Source organism: Uloborus diversus, chromosome 1, assembly GCF_026930045.1.
Source record: "Uloborus diversus isolate 005 chromosome 1, Udiv.v.3.1, whole genome shotgun sequence".
NCBI lineage: Eukaryota > Metazoa > Arthropoda > Arachnida > Araneae > Uloboridae > Uloborus > Uloborus diversus.
The window spans coordinates 104,105,601-104,127,139 of NC_072731.1; positions in this window are offsets into that span (position 1 = coordinate 104,105,601).

The following is a 21,539-nucleotide window of genomic DNA, read 5'->3' on the forward strand; positions in this document are numbered from 1 at the left end:
ATTTGTGCTGCTTTGCTGCTTTAATCTTTGTTGATCTACTTTTACTTTTATAAAGGTAATGATTTATTTCTTACAAAAATACTGCTTTTATATAATATTGAGTCATGCATTGAAATAATAAAAAATGTAGCATGTATTTTTTTTTCAAATCAAAATGAAACTTATTAAATTTAACTATAATGATTCACCGCAACATAAAACACATTTCTAAATCGGATTTCAAATTTTTCCACAGAACTGAAGAACTCTAAGAACTCGCAAGAAGCTGTTGATTCAATTTTTTCACTTGTATGCAACTCTCCTGGGTCAAAATAGCCTGAATAAGAATTTCAAGTGAACTCCTCAGCGTACAAAACACTGAATTGCCTTTAAGCACTTTATTGAAACCAATTTTTTTTTTTTTTTTTTTTTTTTTTTTTGAGTTCGTTAAAACTACTCGGTTAAATTCCTAGAGAAAGATAACATGATTCCATTTGAAATGTACCCAGTTTTTGAATACTTCACGGAGAAAAAAATACATTTGTATTTATTTAAGAGAAATATATTCGGATATACTAACAATGTGTGCATTGAAAGTTGATGTGGTTTAAAAACTAAACGGGTAAAAGTGTGAATTGAAAAGTAACTGCAAAAATACGGAGTACTATAAAAAACACTGGGAGCGCTTTTGAAAACATTTCCTTGGCTTTTTTTCAAGATAAAAGGCTAGATTGTAATATGGAACCATGTAGGTACTTTGGAACCTTTTAATATGGCGGTGAAAAGTAATAATCAGTATATTCCCTAATGTTGAGAGTACTAATGTGCCGGATGTTAGTTCAGTTCTTGATGTGTTTTCAGTGAAAAGTTCTATTTTAATTTTAGTGTGTGGTCAAAACTTTGGGAATGTAAGTCAAACTCTTATTTTTGCTTTGCTGTCAAATAAATATAGTAAATATCAGCAGTAGTGTTCAATTCAATAGGATTTATTTCAACGATTTTATTTCGATGATTTTTTTTTTTTTTTTTTTTTGACGGCGGAATTACATATTAGTTCCAAGGCAGTGATTTATATATGGGACCCCATGGGTGCTGGTAATAATGCCGTGGCGTTCGTAGCATGGATGTTACCCGTAGCGGTAACTTGGGGTGTCAGCACCCCTCACGCAGCCCAAAAATTAAAATTATAACTTTTAATGCGTTATGCAAACATGTAATTCGTACAATTTTCAAAAGCAGTGATTTTTAACCTAGTATCTCGTAAAAATAAAAAGAAATTGATTAAGACATGAGAGGCAATTTCATGCATAGTAAAAACATAGCAAAGAACAAAAAAATTTTAAAGAAATGAAGTAAAATAAATCAATGCGTAAGTATTGAAAACTTAAAAATTGGAAAGTAGGGTTATGAGATGAGGGGGAGGGGGAATTGAGTATTTGTCGGTCTGTGTGTCAACGACCTAAGACTTGAGTGAATTATCCGATTCGAATAAAAAATTTTTTTGCTAAAAATATCTTACTTACGGGCACCTCATTCCCACATTTCACTTTTTAATGGATTTTTTCTCTCTTAGTTTTGAGCAGTTAAGAAAGTATTTAACACTAGCGCCTTCGGGAAAATTTAAGGCAACTATAGATCCCGCACTTAAAGCCGGTTTTCTTTCAAACGAACTGCGTCCGAAAAAGTTCCTTCCAAAAAACAAGTACCAAAAAAGAAAAAAGTATAGTTTGTTTTTTCTTTTTTGATTTAGCTATTTCAAGAATATTTACTAAACAATTCCAAAATTTTTAACATTTTACCTGCGGGAGTATTTAAAATCATTTGTTATTTTTGTTCTGTTACGAAAGTTTAAATTATAAATCTTAATAATCATTTTTTGAAAAATAATCTTCACACGCATATGAAGATGTGTGCTTCCATTTATTTTTCTTTTACGTTAAGGTTTAGATGGTTAATACTGGATGGAATGGCTTGCTCTAGCCATTCTGCGTCCTACGGTACCTGCATCAACCTGTATGACACTGCCAGTTCGGAGGCGATACGTTGCAGACACAAACACACTGACAGACGCGCACAGATTATAATTCATAGTATAATCCCCACAGTAATCCCTAACAGTTATGTAAAAATTTGAAATTTGTGTTTGCTTGTTCAGATACATACGCTGAGTCGTTACTGCTGCTACACTGCAATGCATTATATCTATAGAGAAAAAAAATGTCTGACACTTCAAAAAATGTCTAAAAGCTCTTATTTCTTCTGTTGCCAATGAGAATGATGGAAAACATGTTCAAAATGCTTTCCTCAAAATAAAGCCAGAAAGGAACAATTACTAAAACTTTAATGCTTTTAAAAGAATCTTGTAAGCATACACATCCTTCTAAACGCTTAATCCTAAGCGTTCTTCTTCTACAGAACTAGATTAATTGAGAAAAGCTGTCTTCTCAACAATCAATTTCACTATAAAAAAGGATCTTTTTTCAATTTAGTTTCGAGGTTTCTCAAAAAAGGAAAGAAAGAACCATTGAATGAATTTCGAAACTTTAGTGTGGTTTATTATTTAGTTTTACGATTACTTGAAATGTTACCATGTTTTTTTCCGTAGCTTAAAGAACTCTGGTAGAATCAAGACAAAATTAAGCTCAACGGTATTGTAAGAATGGGGTTGTTTCCTTCAGTCAAAAATACTACTTTTAGCCACTGAAATTGATAAAATAAGCAAAAAAAAAAAAAGAGAGAAGAAAAATAAAGAGCCAGAAAATACTTTGATTTTTCCAACAGTTGTTTTTTGTTTAATTTTTTTACTCTCCGCATTTGGAAATATGGAGTGATCTTTATAACGTCGCAAGTGGTGTACTTTGGCGGTCGACTCCATGTAGGTTTATATATTCGAGGTAATCTTCGGAACCACTGCAGTTATTTGAAAAATTATTTCGCTACATAAAAGGTGCATTCGTACTGAGTGACTTAGGCTATAAATTATACAAGTATGTATTCATACTAATTTTTTAAACTAATAGTTTGTCTTCACTACCAGTTTCTGTTTCGTACTGTTTTGTTTTAATATAAGTAAATGCGAACCACGATTGCTCCACATCCGCTAATACAGAATGGTTGATGGTTCTCTTCGAAGTGAATGCTGAGGAATGAGAACACGTGAAAGATAAAAATATCACTATGACAACGTGAGAAACGCTAAAAGTTTTTCATGTATTTGAGGCTGTAGAAAATATGGTATGTAGCCTTCTATTAGCCTTGGACATTGATAACCATTTAGAGTCACATATTGTTTAAGCTTCAAAATTGAATGAAATGAAACATAACTGAGATTCGCTGCGGGCAAATTATTTTTTGAATTCAAGAAGTGTAGATAGGCAATAATAATCCGTGTTTCTAAAACTTGTAATTTTGCATACAATTTCGGGCTATCCTTTAAGGTTTTTGATTCACAATCAAAAATTTTCAATTCAATTTTTCACTCAATTCTCATTTTTCCATCGAAATTAGAATCATCTGCTTATGAATTTAGTTAAGTACATTTAGTTTCGAAAATTTCTCAACTGACAGAGTAATTGCACACAATTACCGTACTTTTAAAGTCAAGAGATTAAACAACAATGAACAATAAAAAATTCCATAGGAAAGAATTTGACAAAGAAGAGAAAAAAACAAATAAAAATTATTTGCGGATCTGTTTGAATAATGACCGTATTTAACCATTCAAAAACGATATAGTATAAACTAATATATCTCACAAATATCCGATCAGAAAGAAATCCCCCCCCCTTCCCCCAAAATTGGAGGCCTATGAAAAAAGCAAATTTCCGAAAGAAAACGAGTATAAGAGGTGGAAAGGCATCCCGGGATTAAGAAATTAAGCAGCATATAAAGAACTCAGTCTTTTAGACGACGACAAACCCTGGAAACTAACCTTACTCTATACAAGTAACTTTCTGACTCCTCTCCTCAACTCAGAGAATTGTTTTGAACTATTTCAACTTTTAGACCCTATTTCTTTATGGACAACATTAAAAAAAAATCTCTGTGAAGACATATTCCAATAACTCTGAAATTCGTTTGCTGAGCAAAAATTTCAATAATCGAAATAACATCCCCATAAATGCGGAAAAAAAAAAGATCTTTTTTTTTCGCCGTTTCCTTTAGTTGCCAACAAAAGAATGTTTTGTAAATATGTACAATAAATCCGCTAAATATATCAAGCAACATTTTAAACATGATTACTTATTTAGGAAATATTTGGATGAAAAGGTTTAGCAGCATTTTACGATCACCTGGAGAATATCTGCCTTAAGTGACAATAAATCTCTGACGAAAATTAGAGACAAAATAATACGCAAGTACATTTTTCAAAAGTAGGAAAGATGAGAGGGGAGAATTTTTATAAGTTTTCCCAAAACGAGTACAGCAAATTCGGTACGCAAATATAGCGGGATTGCGGACAGTTATTTTTAAGAGTTTGTACTCCAATGGCCACATGAGATTGGTTGGATGCTATCTGCAAAAAAATAAATTTTTCAATAAAGTAAATCACATTTAAACAAGTGAGCTTCAATTTCATATTTTGGAAATTCTTTAGTTTTGTATATGCTTAAACTTGATGCTTTCATTTCTAAATAGATATTATTTTGTTCTTTTGTACTTACTTACTCAAGGTTCACATTAAAAAAAAAAGATAGTTCTCATCAAATTTCCACGTAACATTTTGATCAAAGTAAAACATTCTAGCTTAGAATTTTTCCTTAGTGTGAACTCTGACTTTATTGTTGTTTTTTCTTCATCTGTAATGGTGGAGCTCGGTTTTTGATTTCATCAGTGCGATATGTTTTGAGTTCTTTTTACTGAAAAAAAAAATGAAAATAACTATTCATAACTATTACTGATCCTAACAACGCCAGGTGTTTTCAGATAGTCAATTATAATTTGCATTCTCTGGAGAGTATGAACACCAAATCAGAAAAAAAAAAAAATATTGTTTATCCGCGTGCCTCAATCTAGATGTAAATATTACATAAAATTATTTCAATTTCATTCGATTACGTAAACAACAGACTAAAATTGTTTATTCGCGTTAACTATATTTTAATTGTATATTATTCTCCCTTTTCTACACCCAAAAGGAAGACTGTGCAATGTGATTTGTTCATTATTTTTCCTCATTTTGGCGAAATCTTTATAGATAATTAAATCCAAACCCATCATATAGAGATAAAATAAATATCTATCGGCAGGACAGCGTCTACCCTGTTCTGCGAGTTGCTAAATAAGTTTTGAGACGCAACATTTCACAATTATCTCAGCTATTGAATCAGGAATAAGATAATTAAAACTCTTACAATAACAGGGTGTATTCATATATATATATTTATCCAATTGCTGAATGCAAGCCTTCAGGCTCATTGTAATCATAAAATATAGTTTGGAACAGAAAATTCGTAGAACGTGTAAAGATGTTTAGAACCTACCATCATAGTACAGTAAAATTAGGCCAAAAAATGGCCAAACCCAAACATCCAAAAAAAAAAAAGATGAAACCTGTTGCAAATTACTTCTTACCCTTCCAGAAAGAAGGGGTAAAAAGTCCCAGCACTTTGCGCGTCGGGTTTTGGGGGGAAGGGGGGGGACGAAATAATCCTCTATTTAAATAAAAATAATATTTCTATTACTTAAAAAAATTCTCAAACCTCGCAGAAACCTCTCTATAATAGTAAAACAATAAACTCTCACAGAAAAAAATTCTAATTAACAGGGGTGCACAGGCGGGGGGGGGAGAATGGGGGGCGGGGTCCATGGAACAGCTTTGCCTTATTGGAATTTTTAAGGCAGTTTTTTCAAGGGGTATTTCTATCTTTTTTAAGGACTTTTATTCTGGATGGGTACTCTGTCACACTTAAGGGGCGCGCCATCGCTTTGAGGGGGGGGGGGTTAACCCTGAATTTACATTCTAAAATCAACTATTGCAGTAAAGTTTACGAAAAAATTTCCCTGACTTAAACTTTTCCGAAGTACAAAGTGCCTCACAATGATATGGTAATGTCAGAATAATAATTCTAAAAGATCTAAGCGAGCTCAGTTACCAAATTATTTGTGACTAGAGTTATTAAACTGTTTAGAGCGCTGGAAAACAAAATTCCTGTGCAGCATAAAAAAAGTCAAAATTGACCAGTTTCCCTACTTCTTCTTGATTAACTTACTTCAACTTTTCTACAATCTTTTGCCATCACCGTAAGGGTGGGACAAACCGGAATTGCCAATAGTGAGACGGGAAATGTTGCAATTCTGCACCTTCTAAGTCGGTGGGGGATCTCATTTGCAAACACCAAACTGCCTCTCTTTTACGCAGCAGGTTATGTGAATTATGCTAAATATGCGCACATGTACTTGCAGCACTATCTGAAACTTTAGAGTACATTATGCGATAAAAAAAAATTTGATCACATCAAACATCAGCTAAAACATCAGCTATCCAACGATCTAACGCAGTGACAAATTCAGGTGGTCTAGAACCTGTAATGATTTAATGATAGAACAAGTCTTGATGAGAGCAATAAGCAATACAACAATAGAATGCTAAATATTTACACCTTTTTGTCTCTCAGTTTGGAAATCACAATCCGTTTCTAAAGCCCCCAGAAGTTTCTTCCCTCTCAAGTTGGTAGTGGTATTGCTCGCTGATGATAAGGTGAGTTGCGATGAGACCTTTAACGTTCGGGTAGTAACATCAAAGGAAATTGAAGGCAAACAATTTTAGCTACTGTTACGAGAGTAGTTACTATCTGTAAAGATGTGTAAGCCCAAACCATCTTTTACACCGAATGGTATGAACAGTAAAGATGGAAAAACAAACTGCTAAAAACTTCTGGTCCGAGCTATGCGCTGATCCTCCTCCAGTATTCGATGAATCTGGTTTCAGAAGGAAAAAAATCCTGTATCGTTAAAGTGCTATTATCTAGAGCAAAAGGTTCACCCAACATCATAGAACGAACAGCTGGTGTCATATATGAGGCAGTGAGAAGCCAAGGGATGTAAGTGGACATTTTCAAGTTTTGAATAAAAAGCGTTTAAAGATAAGATCCTAGGTAGGCTTTCATTGAATTTCTTTTCTAAATCATGCTGTATAGAAGCAACTACCAGGTCTACTAGTACCATTTCTTGCCCCAAGATAGAGGAGAGGTTCACCAACCATTTGTACTGGTTATCTCCAAATTTTTAATTTTGCCACTTACATCCCTTTGCTTCTCACTGCTTCATATGTAATAGATGGAAGATACCTGCTTGATCATATTTTTGGTACTGATATGTAAGCTTCAAGGAAATATGCCAGCAATGCAGTGTATAGGTCACTTGTAAATATGGGAAAGCTAGTGTCATTTTTGATGGGTGCAAAGAAAGCACCACAGAAATATAATCTGTGTCCTGTTACAACAGCCAAGCCTTCTACTCTAGAAGACTTTCTGCGTCTCAAATCTTGTGCTTGCTCTGAGGGGTTTATTGGATAAAGTGAATGTTTGAAAAGTCTGAAAGTGGACTGAAGTGCTAAACTATATGCACAAACTGTGTTAGACATAGCTGCAACAATAACGATTTTGCTGAGGATCTAGATTCCAAAAAACATCTTGATAACGAAGACTTTTTGTTACAAGCTTAGGAGAAATCATTTGAAAGCAAAAGACAGTTCAGCGTACTTTTTCTGGCCATTTAATCAAATGTGCACCATCAGAGGGAGGGGGGGAGGATAATATTTCAGTATATAATTTCGTTTAGGGACCTGAGCTACTGTTCTTATGGGGTGGACAGTCCTGATTTAATGCATTTTAGATTTGCATGAAATAATACTTTTACTTGAAATAAAAGGTGGGGTGGGGGGGGGGGGTGAGGATTTATTTTATTTGGCAGAGGGGAGGGTGCTGTAGCTTAGAGAGGAGGTGCACCATCGATCTTGGACGATGGACACACTCGATTTCTAACTTTAACTTAGCATAACATAATGTTTCCATATGAAATTTATGGAGGGGGTTTCGGGGGGTACTGCTTCGTTTTACCGGGATAGGGGGGCTCTGTAGCATTGGCGAGTTATATCATCCCTCTTGGGGGTCAAACACTTTTAATTTCATGCTTTTAAATTTAGTATAACATAATATTCTCACTTTAAATTTAATCGAAAAATTATGAAAAAATACCCAAAATAGCAATTTTTAGATGCCCCCCATTCCAAAACCCGACGCACAATGGGGTGGGACTTTTTACCTGTTCTTATTGGGAGGGTAATAAACAATTTGCACCCGGTTTAGCTTTTTTTTTTTTTTTTTTTGGATGTTTGGGTCCGACCCCTATTTTTACTGTACTATTAGCAGAAAACTGCGAAATTGTTTGGGAGTTTTTGGAATCTTCGTATGATTTAAAAAATTTTACTCATTTTGTGTTCAAATATGCTCAAAAACTACATTTTAGATAATCTGTTTTTTTCCTCAAAGGGTTTTTTTTTGGGGGGGGGGGACGTCATATTTTTCTCAGCACATTTTCAAACTTCATAAGCAAGGCATCATTTAAAAAAAAAAAAATTTCATTGCTTGAGATCGCTAGAGATTTGGTTCTTTTGTCAAAAAACCGATTTATTCTGTTTTTTATTACGCATTGTTTTAATCAACGGTATCCCATTAGCTCATTTGTTTAGAGTATCATGTTAATGATGCGAAGGAAGTGAGTGAAAATCCTCATGGACGATCGTTTTAATCATTTTTAATCTTCAGCAGAATTCTGATCCAAACGTCCATGAGTAAAATATCTAAACTCATTGTAGGATTGTGAACTACACTGCCGTAGGCACGTAAAGGGCAGTAACTGCAATTTTTTTTTCACTTTCTCATTCTTTTCTTTTCTTTTCTTTTTCTTTTTTTTTTTTTTTGTCATCTATTGTACGATAGCGTAATTTTACAAGCTCGCTTATTTGGTTTCCGCTGAAGAAAAAGGTGCGAAAAAACAGTCTAATTCCAACATTTTCCTATTGTTAGTATTGAATCCACAACATATTTCTTCGAATATCTTGGAAATTAATTTCTGCAGATACTGCCGTTTACCTGCACATGGCAGTACAGTTCTGTTGTTGGAATCATGACACAAAGCATTAATTTAAACATAGTAGAAACACAGTAAATCTTTAAAAAATAATTTAACCAATCGAAGGTATAATTTTCTGTTTTTTTTTTTTTTTTTTGGTACACAATCCTTTAGCACATAGCGTCTAAAGACGGTGGCCTATTAGCTTAATTAGTACGGTCCTCGTCTGATGCCGCCACGATCATGGATCGATGCTCCAATGGGCCAGAAAATATAGTTTATAAATAACTAACTTTAACCAGTTAAATTCTCATAAAATTTCTAGAAATTTAATATCTTAACTGATTAGTGGCTGTATTATGAGTCACATTTGTGTTGTTACATAAAAACCAGAAATGAAAACGTCTATCTTAACATGGCAAATCGCAGCATAATATGTATTGCTTCTTATAGGTATTTTGTGAGTACGCCATAACTTTTATAATACTTCTGATATTTTTATCGCTATACAGTGGCTCCCAAAAGTCTTCGTACACCTTGAAATTTTGAAGTAAAACCAAAATAACGCAAAACTGAATTCGAATATGAAGTCCAATTTTTTTTTCACATCATTCCTATGTTATTCTGAATGAAACCCAGTAGTTTTTTTCAAAATATTGCCACATTTTGTTTTTGAAATTTGTCAAAAAACGAAGAGAGAGAGAAAAGATACGCCACAAAAGTCATCGTACACTGAAATATTTTCGAATAAATTCATAATTAACAATATCATATGTGGTTTTTTTTATTATTTTTGCATTGTAATGATACTATAAAGTCATTTGCCTTTCATTTTTTGTGTATTTATTCCCTAATATTCTGCTTATTATTTTAAAATGGCAGGTATGCGTAGAAAACAACAAACACGATTCGAAATTTGATTTTTTTTCCCTCACCGTAGCCGTAAATTGGTTTGAAATGTCTCTAAATTGGTTAATTTATACCGTTCTATAGTGAAGTGCTTGAAAAAATGCTGAAAAAGACAAGAATCGGATCGAAAACAAGGTAAGAAAAGGTCAACTGGCAAAGTTAACAAAGCGTGATCGGAGGTTTACAGCTAAAAAAAACATGAAAAATACACATTTCAGAACTGAAAAAGTTTCTGCAGAATTGAATGAAATATTTTACGTTTAATTTTTACCTAAAATTATTCGCCAAGGTTTCTGATTAGCTGGATTACATGGGCCCTCTTCCCGCAGAAATTTTCTTCTTCGTGCGAGAAACAGTAAGCTCGCGCTTTCCGTCGTAAAATCAATGATAAATAAGCTCAAAACGTTTTGGAAAATCGGCTTACTTATAGATGAAAATAAATTCAACATTTTGGGTTAAATTGTTGTATAATTGTAAATGGAAGAAAAAAATGAGGACTTGAATCTTAAGAACTTAGTTGGATCAGTTAATCAGGACGGTGAAGGTGTTCTTGTGTGAGGGTGCATCTCAGCATCAGGACTTGGAAATTTGGAATTTTTTGGTGAAATAATGAATTATGCTGTTCATTTAAATATTTTAAAAAACAATTTTAAATTATTAGCCCAAAATTTGGTAATCGGAAACAACTTTGTTTTTTATCAAGATAATGATAAGAAGCACACGTTCGCGTTTGTTGCCTTAAAATTTGTCCTTTAGCTTAGAAATATGTCCTCAATCGCCAGATTTAAACTTAATGGAACATATTTGGAGATATTTGGTGGCTAGATTTCGAAAATACACTATTGAAACGAAAAGCGAACTAGAAACAGTATGACTAGTAGTGCGACTGAACACTTACTCAGAAATTGCACAAAAAAAGAAAGAAAAAACAATGAAATCTATTCCCAGACGCTTAAAAGCAGTTGTTGTTACTGCATGGTATTCTACTAAATAATAATTAGTAAAAAGTTAAATTATTTACTAATTTTTTGACATTTTTTCAAAGTGTGCGAAGACTTTTGTGAGATAAAATTTCCGGCACTTTTTGGTTTTTGATTTTTAAAAAATTAAGTTTTAATGTTTTATTAAAAATTTTCATGTAGTTTTGTTAAAAATAGATCATAGATCTTATAATAAAATACCTATTCCAAAATATTAATTCTAACCAATGGATAGAGGCCTATTTCATTGAAAGTCGTAGGTGTACGAACACTTTTGGGAGCCACTGTATGCCAAAACTAAACAAGTCATATTTTGACTGTTATTCGAAAGAACACTTTACAAAAACTGTATTCGCCGTCGAGGACGAAAGTTTCGCACAGGTCAGCTAGTTATCATTTTTATCATTATTGCGATTGTTATTTTTTCTGAAACCTATAAAATTCTATAAAGTGAGGAACTTTTTCACCCATCACATGTTAAACTGATGTTTACAAAAACTATTTTTAGGTTTTTAATTAAGCATTTCTTTTTTTCAGCAATCACGATTGCTTATTTGTTCTCACTTGACTGTTTTGAATTCCTATCATTTTATTTTCCCACCGCCACCCTGCGCAGCATCACCGTCGACCGGCTCCTCACGATGCTGCTCCTATAGCAAAAGCCGTCTCCAGGTTGCGTCAATATCCTACACACACACGGATAAATACAAAACTACACACACACACACAAACACATACACACACATACAGAAACACATAGACACACATACAGAAACACATACACACACATTCATGCCTACATACACATACCCCGCTTCCACACACACAAACACTCATAAACACTCATGCCTGCACACAGACACACATGCCTACACACACATACACATACCTCCTACACACAAACACACATACCCCCCACACACAAACACACACGTCTACATACACACATTCGTGATTGCGAAAAACATAATTTGAATTCCACACTCTTAATTCAAAAGAACGAAAAAATAACTCTTAAAAAGAGTGAAATCTATTGCGGGTGCATTCATTCTTTCTGAGTGCTAGCTTTATCGAAAAAAGACGCTTTACGAAAAAAAACAAGACTAAAACTTTTCCTTATTGGCGTGAAATTCGGAAACACTCCTTTTAAAGAGCGAAAAATAAAAACATTCTTTAAAAGAAGGACTCAAAAGCATTTTCATTGGTTCGATTCTGTCACGTGATTTTGTTTAGAGAGAATCTTCTATACTTCCACGTTAGGCTTAACTAACGTTGGTTGCGAATACCATGTGGATGTCGCTATCTAAATGTCTTCATTTAATGAATTAAAACACTATTTGTTGCCGAATGAGGATTCTGAAGGAAATGCACAAAAACTGAATGGTAAGTGCGAAGAATTTTCTTTTTTATTAAAACTTGTAACTGTTAATATTTCTTGAACTGCTATATCGTTACAAATCACCCACGTGCAATGTTACGGCGAACTTTTTGTAAATTTTTCTTCCAAATTAATGAAACTGTTATCAACAATTTTATTTCGGTCATCGAATCAAAAATATGACATTTGAAACAGTCGTTACCATCTTTGGTGTGTGTCTGTGTACTGTATATATATTTTAGGCAGGTATTACAGACCCGACCATGCGCAAATCTATAGGTCGGATACCGAATCCGCTCCCGATGGTCGGAGCTCCAACCACTGCGTATATTTTAAATTAATCAAACATTGTTTTTGTGTATAATAAACTTTAAATAGTATCATAAGCTTTGTATAATATACTCATTCATATGTGTAACGGGCCATTCATTAATTCAGGGTCCTGAGGGGGAAGGGGGGGGGGAATTCTCTACACACCCTTGCTTGGAGAGGGAGGTTGGTGGATCCATTCTTACGTAATATTTTCCAAGCCGATATTTTATATTAGAAATTCGCGGTCAAGTGGTTTGGCAAATATTATATTTCATTTGCTTCAGGAAGGTAAAAGTATGTATTATAGGATGAACTGTTTTTTACTTGTGTTTCAAAGAATGAAACGTGTAAAATATAATAAAAGAATCGCACTGTGTTTTGCATGTCTTATTTTTAATTATTATCGCATCATATACAAAAATTATTTGTCGAAAAACACTCGGTCTAGATTCCTTACAGTAAACATTTCTTTACTCAAAAATGTTTTTGAAAAAATTTAAAAAAAAAAGATAGTTAATTTAAGAACGATCCCAGTGATGTAATATTTGTTATTTTATTATTGTGAAGAAAAAAAAGAATCTTACGTAAGATTTGGGGGGGGGGGGAGTCTTACATACCCTAACATAGGGGGAAGGGAAGGTCAAAAATTGCCAAAATTGTCCTTACGTAATTAATGAATGGCCTCGAAGAAACAAAATTGAATTCAAACGTATCTTGTCACAATTTATGAGTGACTTTTTAAATTAATTTGAACTGATGTAACTTTTAAAACATTATTAATGTTAAAAGTCACACCAAGAATATCAATATAGAGTTTCAAAATTTTAAATCTATTTATTTGGAACTGTGTGGGTTTTTTAGTTTTATTTCAATCTTTAGATTCGGAAATGTACGTAATATTGCACGTGGGTGATTTGTAACGATATACGAGTAGTTCAAGAAATATTACCAGTTAAAGTTTTAATAAAAAAGAAAATTCTTCGTATTTACCATACAGTTCTTGTGCATCCTCTTCGGAAACACTAAAAAACATTTTTTTTTTCATTTTTTAAATTAAAAAACTAATTTTTTTTTTCAAATGAAATAAGTTTTAAAAACAGTTTTAAATTCAAATACACAGCATAAGCACATGAAAACACGTTTAAAAAACAATTTCACCAAAGGAGAGTGAAATGATTTTACCTATTTTATTCTAAAAAAAGAGTGAAATAGCGGCTTTCCAAAACGGAAAGCAACCACTCATTTAGGATATTAATTTAATCTTAAAAAGAGTGAAAAACACTTATCAAAAGGGAGTGAAATTAGCTTATCCAAAAGGAGTGAAAATAACCGCTCCGCAAAAGGAATGAAATTCACTCCTATAAGGAAAGTGCGTTTTCGGCACTGGAAAGGAGTGAAAATTTACTCAGTCTGAGTTAAAATCGCTGGAATTTTTTAAGAGAGCAGATGATAAAATTCAAGTTAATTTTATTTCCTTTTTTTTTTTTTTTTGGCTTTGATCTTAAAAGTACGCAAAAGATATTATCAATAAGTTGACTATTATACAATTGAGAACTCGTTCATTACAGTCAAAACATAAGCATAAATGTTGTTTATATTTTTATATCTTTACAATGATAAGGTTTACTTTAGAGATTTTTTTTGAAGATGAAGACACATCACCTTCTTTTGCATTCATTCCTTTAAATTTTAATACTATGGTCCTCTTTCGGAGACATAACATAATTTTATATTTGAATTTATTCACACAAATTTCTTTGAAAGTGATTTTTTTTTTGGTATGTAGATTCATTTTAAAACAGAAAACTACAACCTCCAATTCAGATCTGAACTACAAACTTATTTCAATAATGTATATAATGTAACTTGCATATATATTTTTACCTTGTTAGGATGAATTATGTGGTTGTCTTATTTCAGTATCGAAATGTATTCAGTGAACCCTCAATAAAAAAAATACAAAAAACGCAGTACACATCGTAGAGTATCTGAAACTAAATTTTGCTTAGACATTCCATGAAACCCACAAGGCAATCTCGTGAATATTAACTTGATGAGAGAAAAAAATCTGGATGGTTTCTATTTTAGATTAATTATTGTGTTTTTTTCTTGCTTGCGTAAATTACGCAAAAAGATGCTGAATTTTACTCTTTAACTTCCAAACAATCGGACTTTTAAATAAGATTATCTTCCAAATAAAAATTCCAATGATTATCATGATACTTTAAGGATTTTCAAACAATTACCAACAAGCTAAAGTTAATGATTTCTTTTTATGTAAATTAGCACAAAAACTTCTTTGCATTTTTTTTTCGTTTTCTAGCTACCAGTGCTACAAAGTTCTGATAGTCGAATTGGTATTGTGCGCATCTAAAATGGAAAAAAAAATATTTCTTTTGTCAAGGAAATGAAAACTCTTTTTGTGAGTTTTCCCATTTGATGCTCTTTTTTACTTCCTTTTACAAAAAAGGAAGTATTGTATTCGCGAAAAAATTTTCACTCAAAAATCGCCCTTAATTTCCATTTTGCTCACCCCCAAATGAATGTTGAGTTTTTTTTTCGATTCGACCACATGCGGAAAAGTGCCTAAGAATGTATAGACACGCGAAATATCCATTTTGACCATCACCGAGGTAATTACAACGACTTTTCTCGTGACGTCTGTATGTATGTGCGTATGTGTGTATGTGCGTATGTGCGTATGTGCGTATGTATCTCGCATAACTCAAAAATGGTATGTCCTAGAAAGTTGAAATTTGGTACATAGACTCGTAGTGGGGTCTAGTTGTGCACCTCCCCTTTTGGTTGCTTTCGGATGTTCCTAAGGGGGTCTTTTGCACCTTTTTGGGGGGAAATCATTGTTAATTTCGATGTAAACTCAAGTGGCGTTATAATTTGTCGGACATTTGGCGATATATCGCCAGTCTTTTGGTCGCCAAGTTTTGTCGCCAACTTGGCGACAAATTTGGCGGAGTTTTTTTTTTTTTTTTTTTTTGGTTTCAATTTGGCCATTGTTGGTGATATTTAGAGAATAAATATTGAATCACATTAAAATAGCGAATAATGGGGAAATGACATTAAATTGGAGTAAAAGGAAGTCATGTGATGCACACATCAGCTCGTTTTACTAAACAAAATGGTCATTTGATTTTTTGTTCCCAATTACACTAATTGTTACAAGACTTTAAAATAAATTAAGTTTTAACTACTGTGAAATATTTTGCAAAACCCGAAAGTTATTCTTGAAAATAAATAAATAATTAAATAAGAGACAGAAAAAAGGGAAAGAAAAAAAAATTACTTATCAAAATATTTACGCGCCTTGTTAATTTGCGAGTGGGTTGCGTAACAAGGTAATATGAAGAAAATATTCATTCGAGCCCCTTTACCTCACATGATCAAAAAAGTTTTGTGTTGCGTTACTACATAGATACTTTTATCTACTTCTCTGGTCTCTCTTCAGTTGTTCTCAAGTTATTTTTGATATAGTAATAAAAATCTAACTTTACATTATATATATATATATATATATATATATATATATATATATATATATATATATATATATATATATATATATATATATATATATATATATATATATATATATATATATATATATATATATATATATATATATATATATATATATATATATATATATATATATATATATATATATATATATATATATATATATATATATATGCAATGTTTTATATATATATATATATATATATATATATATATATATATATATATATATATATATATATATAAAACATTGTGTTTCTCTTTGGTATTTTAAACTTTTACACAAAAAGTCAATGTAATCTCAGAGTACACACCACTTGCGTCATACCACGGCGAGCAGTTTAAAGTATTTTTATGTCTCTTTTTTTTGTAAATTTATACTGCTTTCAATTTTTATTTTTGCATTTATAATATATCATAATTTTAAGAGTGTTTAGGACCTTTTTTTGTATGATTTTTGTAAGTATGTAAGCTTAAATGCAAAGGAACAAGCAACCAACAAGAAAAAAAAAGCATGCCCACAATGAAAAATAAAACTATGTTAAGCCAGCGCAAGTGCAGCATAAAAATTTTCACCTAGGTAGATACAGAACTGAAAACAAACGAAAGATCAATATAAACAAGGCGCAAACTAAAGCGTATAGAATTATATTAAATATTTAAGATTTAAAAAGCGAAAAAATGTAGTTATGTAAACGGAATAAAGTTTACAAATAAAACATGATTTTCTAGGCACAAATAAGCTGCTTCTTCGTCAGTGGGTGGGAGCAGCATACCCTAAGCAGAGCCTCACAGGTTTCGGAACGCGTCGTGAGTCAGCAAGTAAACCAGATAATATCATTATAAAACAAAGGTTGCAACAGATACACTAAAATTCGTTCAAGTATAATGCAAATGTTGCTGTAGTAAGAACTAATGTTCTTTAAAACAGTTCAAAATACGATTAAAAAAAAGACTAGATGATATCAATTTAAATGTAATTAACGTAAAATAGCATCAGATGATTAAAATGTTTCAAAGCAACTTGCTGAATCGCAACGTCCTCACCCATACCCGCAAGGCAAAAGCAGGGTAACAATTAATAGATACAAAAGTTTTTAAAACTCACTGCTCCCACGAATTATTTTCATTCCAATTCGAATTTGAGCATATGTAGAAGTATCAGGAAATATATATATAACATCGTCTTTCCGTAATCCAAATATCATTAATCATCAAACCAGTCTGCACGTCCCTCAAAATCCGACATCCAACTGAAAGCGTCCCATGCGGGACTTGAGCAAACAGTTAGGGGGTATTTTCGTAACCGTGCGCGGGAGTGGTTAGGTCTGATACTGCTACTACTTTTTGTGAGAAGTGCAGACTGGCTTGAAATTTCGGAACACAAGTGAAGTTGCTTATTTTTATTCTTGGTTAATTTTCCACATATCAAACATTTCATCTGTTTGATATACGTTCCCTGATGAACGATAATTTGAGGAATCAGACACACTTGCTTCAGAAATTGAAATAAACTCTTCTTTTTTTATTTAATACCACTTCTCGACGCATTATTTTCTCCTTGTTTATATAGCTATCTAAACAGTCTTAGTGCTATGAAAATTCTTGTCTTCTGAAGTCTTATTATATCGCTTTTTAAACTTTTCAGTTTCGTTTTTTCTCCTATCTGTTGCTTTTTTTGATATTAAGCAGCGTGCTTAACGAAATCACTTGTTCTATCACAAAATAGGCACCATAAATTGTTCGGTCTTTTTCTTTTCAAATTTACTATTTCAAACGACATTTTTCACGGTTCTTAGAAACATACTTTAAATTAATGCTCAAAAGTAACGGAATCTCAATTATATTACGTTTATACGACAAAAAATTTTTTTAACATGACGTGGCTGTGCAGTAGAAGTAAAAACACTGAAAGCGCGCTATATTTAACAGTGGGTAATACCATTACCTAGTAGAGGGGTGGAAAATGAACTTAAAAGGACCCCGCAGCAATTGGCAAGATGTGTTTTTCATACATCAGATATCGTTGTGCAAATGTCTATCAATATATTCTTAGGTTGCCTTGAGATATCCAGGAATAATGACACCCTTAAAACCAACAATCGTCTCCTGCCGCAGGCAGCATTGAGTCATTGCAAACAGTACGATTGATGAGCGAAACGAGCAGGGGCCATAGCCCAGTAGTTAATAAATTAAAAAGATTGCTGCACACACTTGCATTTAATTCAGAAGTATTTAAATACAATGCGTGATAATATATTTGCATGATATTCTACATCCATCCATCTTGTGTACTATTATTAAATTATGATCGCATACAATAATGATAGATGGATAATATTGTCGACGTTTTAAGGGGGGGGTGTATCCTCCCCCTGTATCCACCCTTATTCATAACACCCGAGTTTATTTTGTAAGTATGAACACTACATGATTATTTTCAAGATTTTCTGCAGGATTTTTTTTAAGATGAAATTAATCGAGTTGTGAGAAAGAAAAAAAAAAACTTTTTTTTTGTTAAAACAAAATAAGAAATGCTTTCAGGTTTTTTTTTGTTTTTGAAAGAGTGAAAAGCGATTCTTGTGTTTCAAGTAACATTTTTGTTCATCTATCACAAACATCAAAAATACTTGCGCAAAAATAGATAATATTAACTTTTAGAAAAATAATTATTATATACGGATCTATGGCAATTTTAATGAATCTTAAAAGAATGTATTTATTCGACTGCAATTTCATGAAGTATATACACACACAAAAAAAAGGGGGGATTCAATATGCAGTATCATATTTAGACACATACATTAATTTTAGTAAACTTTTTTTTGTGGAAATACATCAAAGCAGAAACTATTTTTTAGTTCTAAAAGCAAACACTTTACCTAGTTAAAGAAGTTTTCTCATTAGCTTTACAATCAAAAGTCATGTTCAAAAATATGGAATTTGCCAACAATGCCATATTTTTTAAAGTAAACTAGAAATCACAAACGAAAAAGGGCAATAAAGCATCAAATCTCTAGGTAAAAAATAATTGCAGATATTGAATGAGATGGAATTTCTTTTCATTAAAAGGCTCATTTTATAAAAACATTTGCGGAACTTCGCGATAACGAGATTACTTGAAATACTTTTAATGAATTTTTCGTGATCAATAAATATAAATCTAGCCTCTGTTTTACTTTTTATTCGCCATTTTGAAATGAAACAAAGGAGATTGTCTTTGGAAATGCAATAAGATTTTTTTTTCATGAAGAAGTACATTTTATTGACCACGTAAAACTAAATGACCGTCAATAGACCCAGAAGAACAAAAGAAAATACTGAATGGGTTTTCGTATGCCGAGTGAAATTTTTCCTGGTATTGCTAAACTAAAAGATGATTTTCAAAAGCAGTAACGAGATATTTACATTGATTTTTTCCAGAACGCAAAAATACCTCAAACACATAACAAATTTGAGAAATCAATAAATATTTTTATGCATAAAAATATCTTCTACTTAGATGCTTCTCTTCAAAAAAAAAAAAAACTCACTCTGTAAAATTAAAGCACTCTAAAAAAATACTTCATAACTAACTTATGCCAACTTTGGTGCTCTCCATTGAACAGCAGACAGGTAAATCTATTGTTCTACAGTTCAGTAAAATGACATATTTCAGACTATGAGAATTATTCTCAAACTTATAACCCATTTAGTTCAAAAAAATTGTATTACTTTTTTGTGATATCTATTTAAAACTATGGAGGAATAATATTTTCTGTCGATAACTTTCTTAAATTCTTTTCTTAGAAAATAATCCAATTTGAAACCACATGCAGACCCGCGCTAAGCCTGATCGGCGCCGTCGTGCAAATGTCTTTTGTGTTCCCTAATGCGGTGGGCAAAACTTTTGTTGACACCTGGAATGAGGCTCTGTAGACAAATACGAAGTGGAAAAAATACGTTTGGCATTAAATTTATTAAAAGAACAGTGTGTAAAAATGTGTATTTAACGCTGGATTGCAGTGTACGTGTCTACTTCATATCTCGAAGTTATTTCGAGCTCAGTAGCTCCTCTGATATGCTAATGCGCTTTGGAAAAAGAAACATTTTTAATATCAAAGTTACACTCTCTAATTATCTCTCAAATCTCTAATTGATGAATAATTAATCAAACTTTTATGCCAGTTAAAACATGATAACATGGAACTCCTTATACTTCTAAATTGAAGCATAGAGGGTATTCCACCTTAAATTCTGAAACTGAAATTCTTTCCAGTAAAACAAATAATTCTACAATCGTTAAAAAGGCATTGAATATGTCATCTTAAACATATACGTTGTCAAAAGCTCTTTTTTAATACACAAATAGCTAAATGAAAAGGGGGGGGGGATCGAGTAATTATAGTCAAGTTGTTACTATTTGGAACTAAAAAGTACCCTGAGATCTGGAGTAAAAAATATCGCTTTTTCTAATGGTGTCAAAAAGAAAACTGTGGAACAATTCCTTCACTTTTTATTGATAGATTTAATGAAGAAAACAGTGCTTAAATTTCAGCTAAGCTTCAAAAAGTTCGAGTTAAAAACGCCAATAACTCCCGCCATAATTAAGTTAGAGCATTGAAACAAACTGTTTAGCACAAAGAAAATTGTACCTTTTCAACGATATATAATATTAATATGTGCAAGTAATTTTTCACTCCATATTCGGGAATTTATGTGAAATTTGGGCCTAAATTGGAATTAAAAAAAATATTTATTGGGTATTTTTGAATTATTGCCTATGTCACTCAGTAAGAAAGCACCTTTCATATAGTGAAGGAATTTTTCGAATAAGTGCAGAGGTTCCGAAGATTACCTCGAACATATAAACACACAAAAATCCAACCTCTCTCTTTATAATATTAGTACAGATATCCTGTCATCAAAAAATAACTTCTTTTCAGCTATTTCATTTGTATTAAGGAACTGTGGACTTTAAGGATCCATTTAGGTTACACATAGCCGCTTTTATTGGTGTACTGCTTTAAAAATACTGTTTAGATCCTGGCCGGACATGCTGCATTTAAAATCCGAGTGAAGCCGAGTACAACAGCTAGTTAATAAAAGCCATGAAGCTGAGTCCTGATGAATTGAGTGAGTCTGCAGTCGCTCTCTTTATCCGTTGCCGAGAATTCCAGGTTTTTTCTTGTTTTTCCTCTTTAGGGTCTTACTTTTAGCTGTTCTTTACATTTCCAAGTCTCTCTGGCGGATTTTTTCAAGTTTTAATTCTGGGCCAAAGTAAGTCGTAATTTTAAGTTTAAGAGATATGTTGTCATTGTCAAATTTTTATATAAAAACCTCAAAAGAAATGAGAAATACAGCTATACTATGACTTAAAGTATTAAATAGTT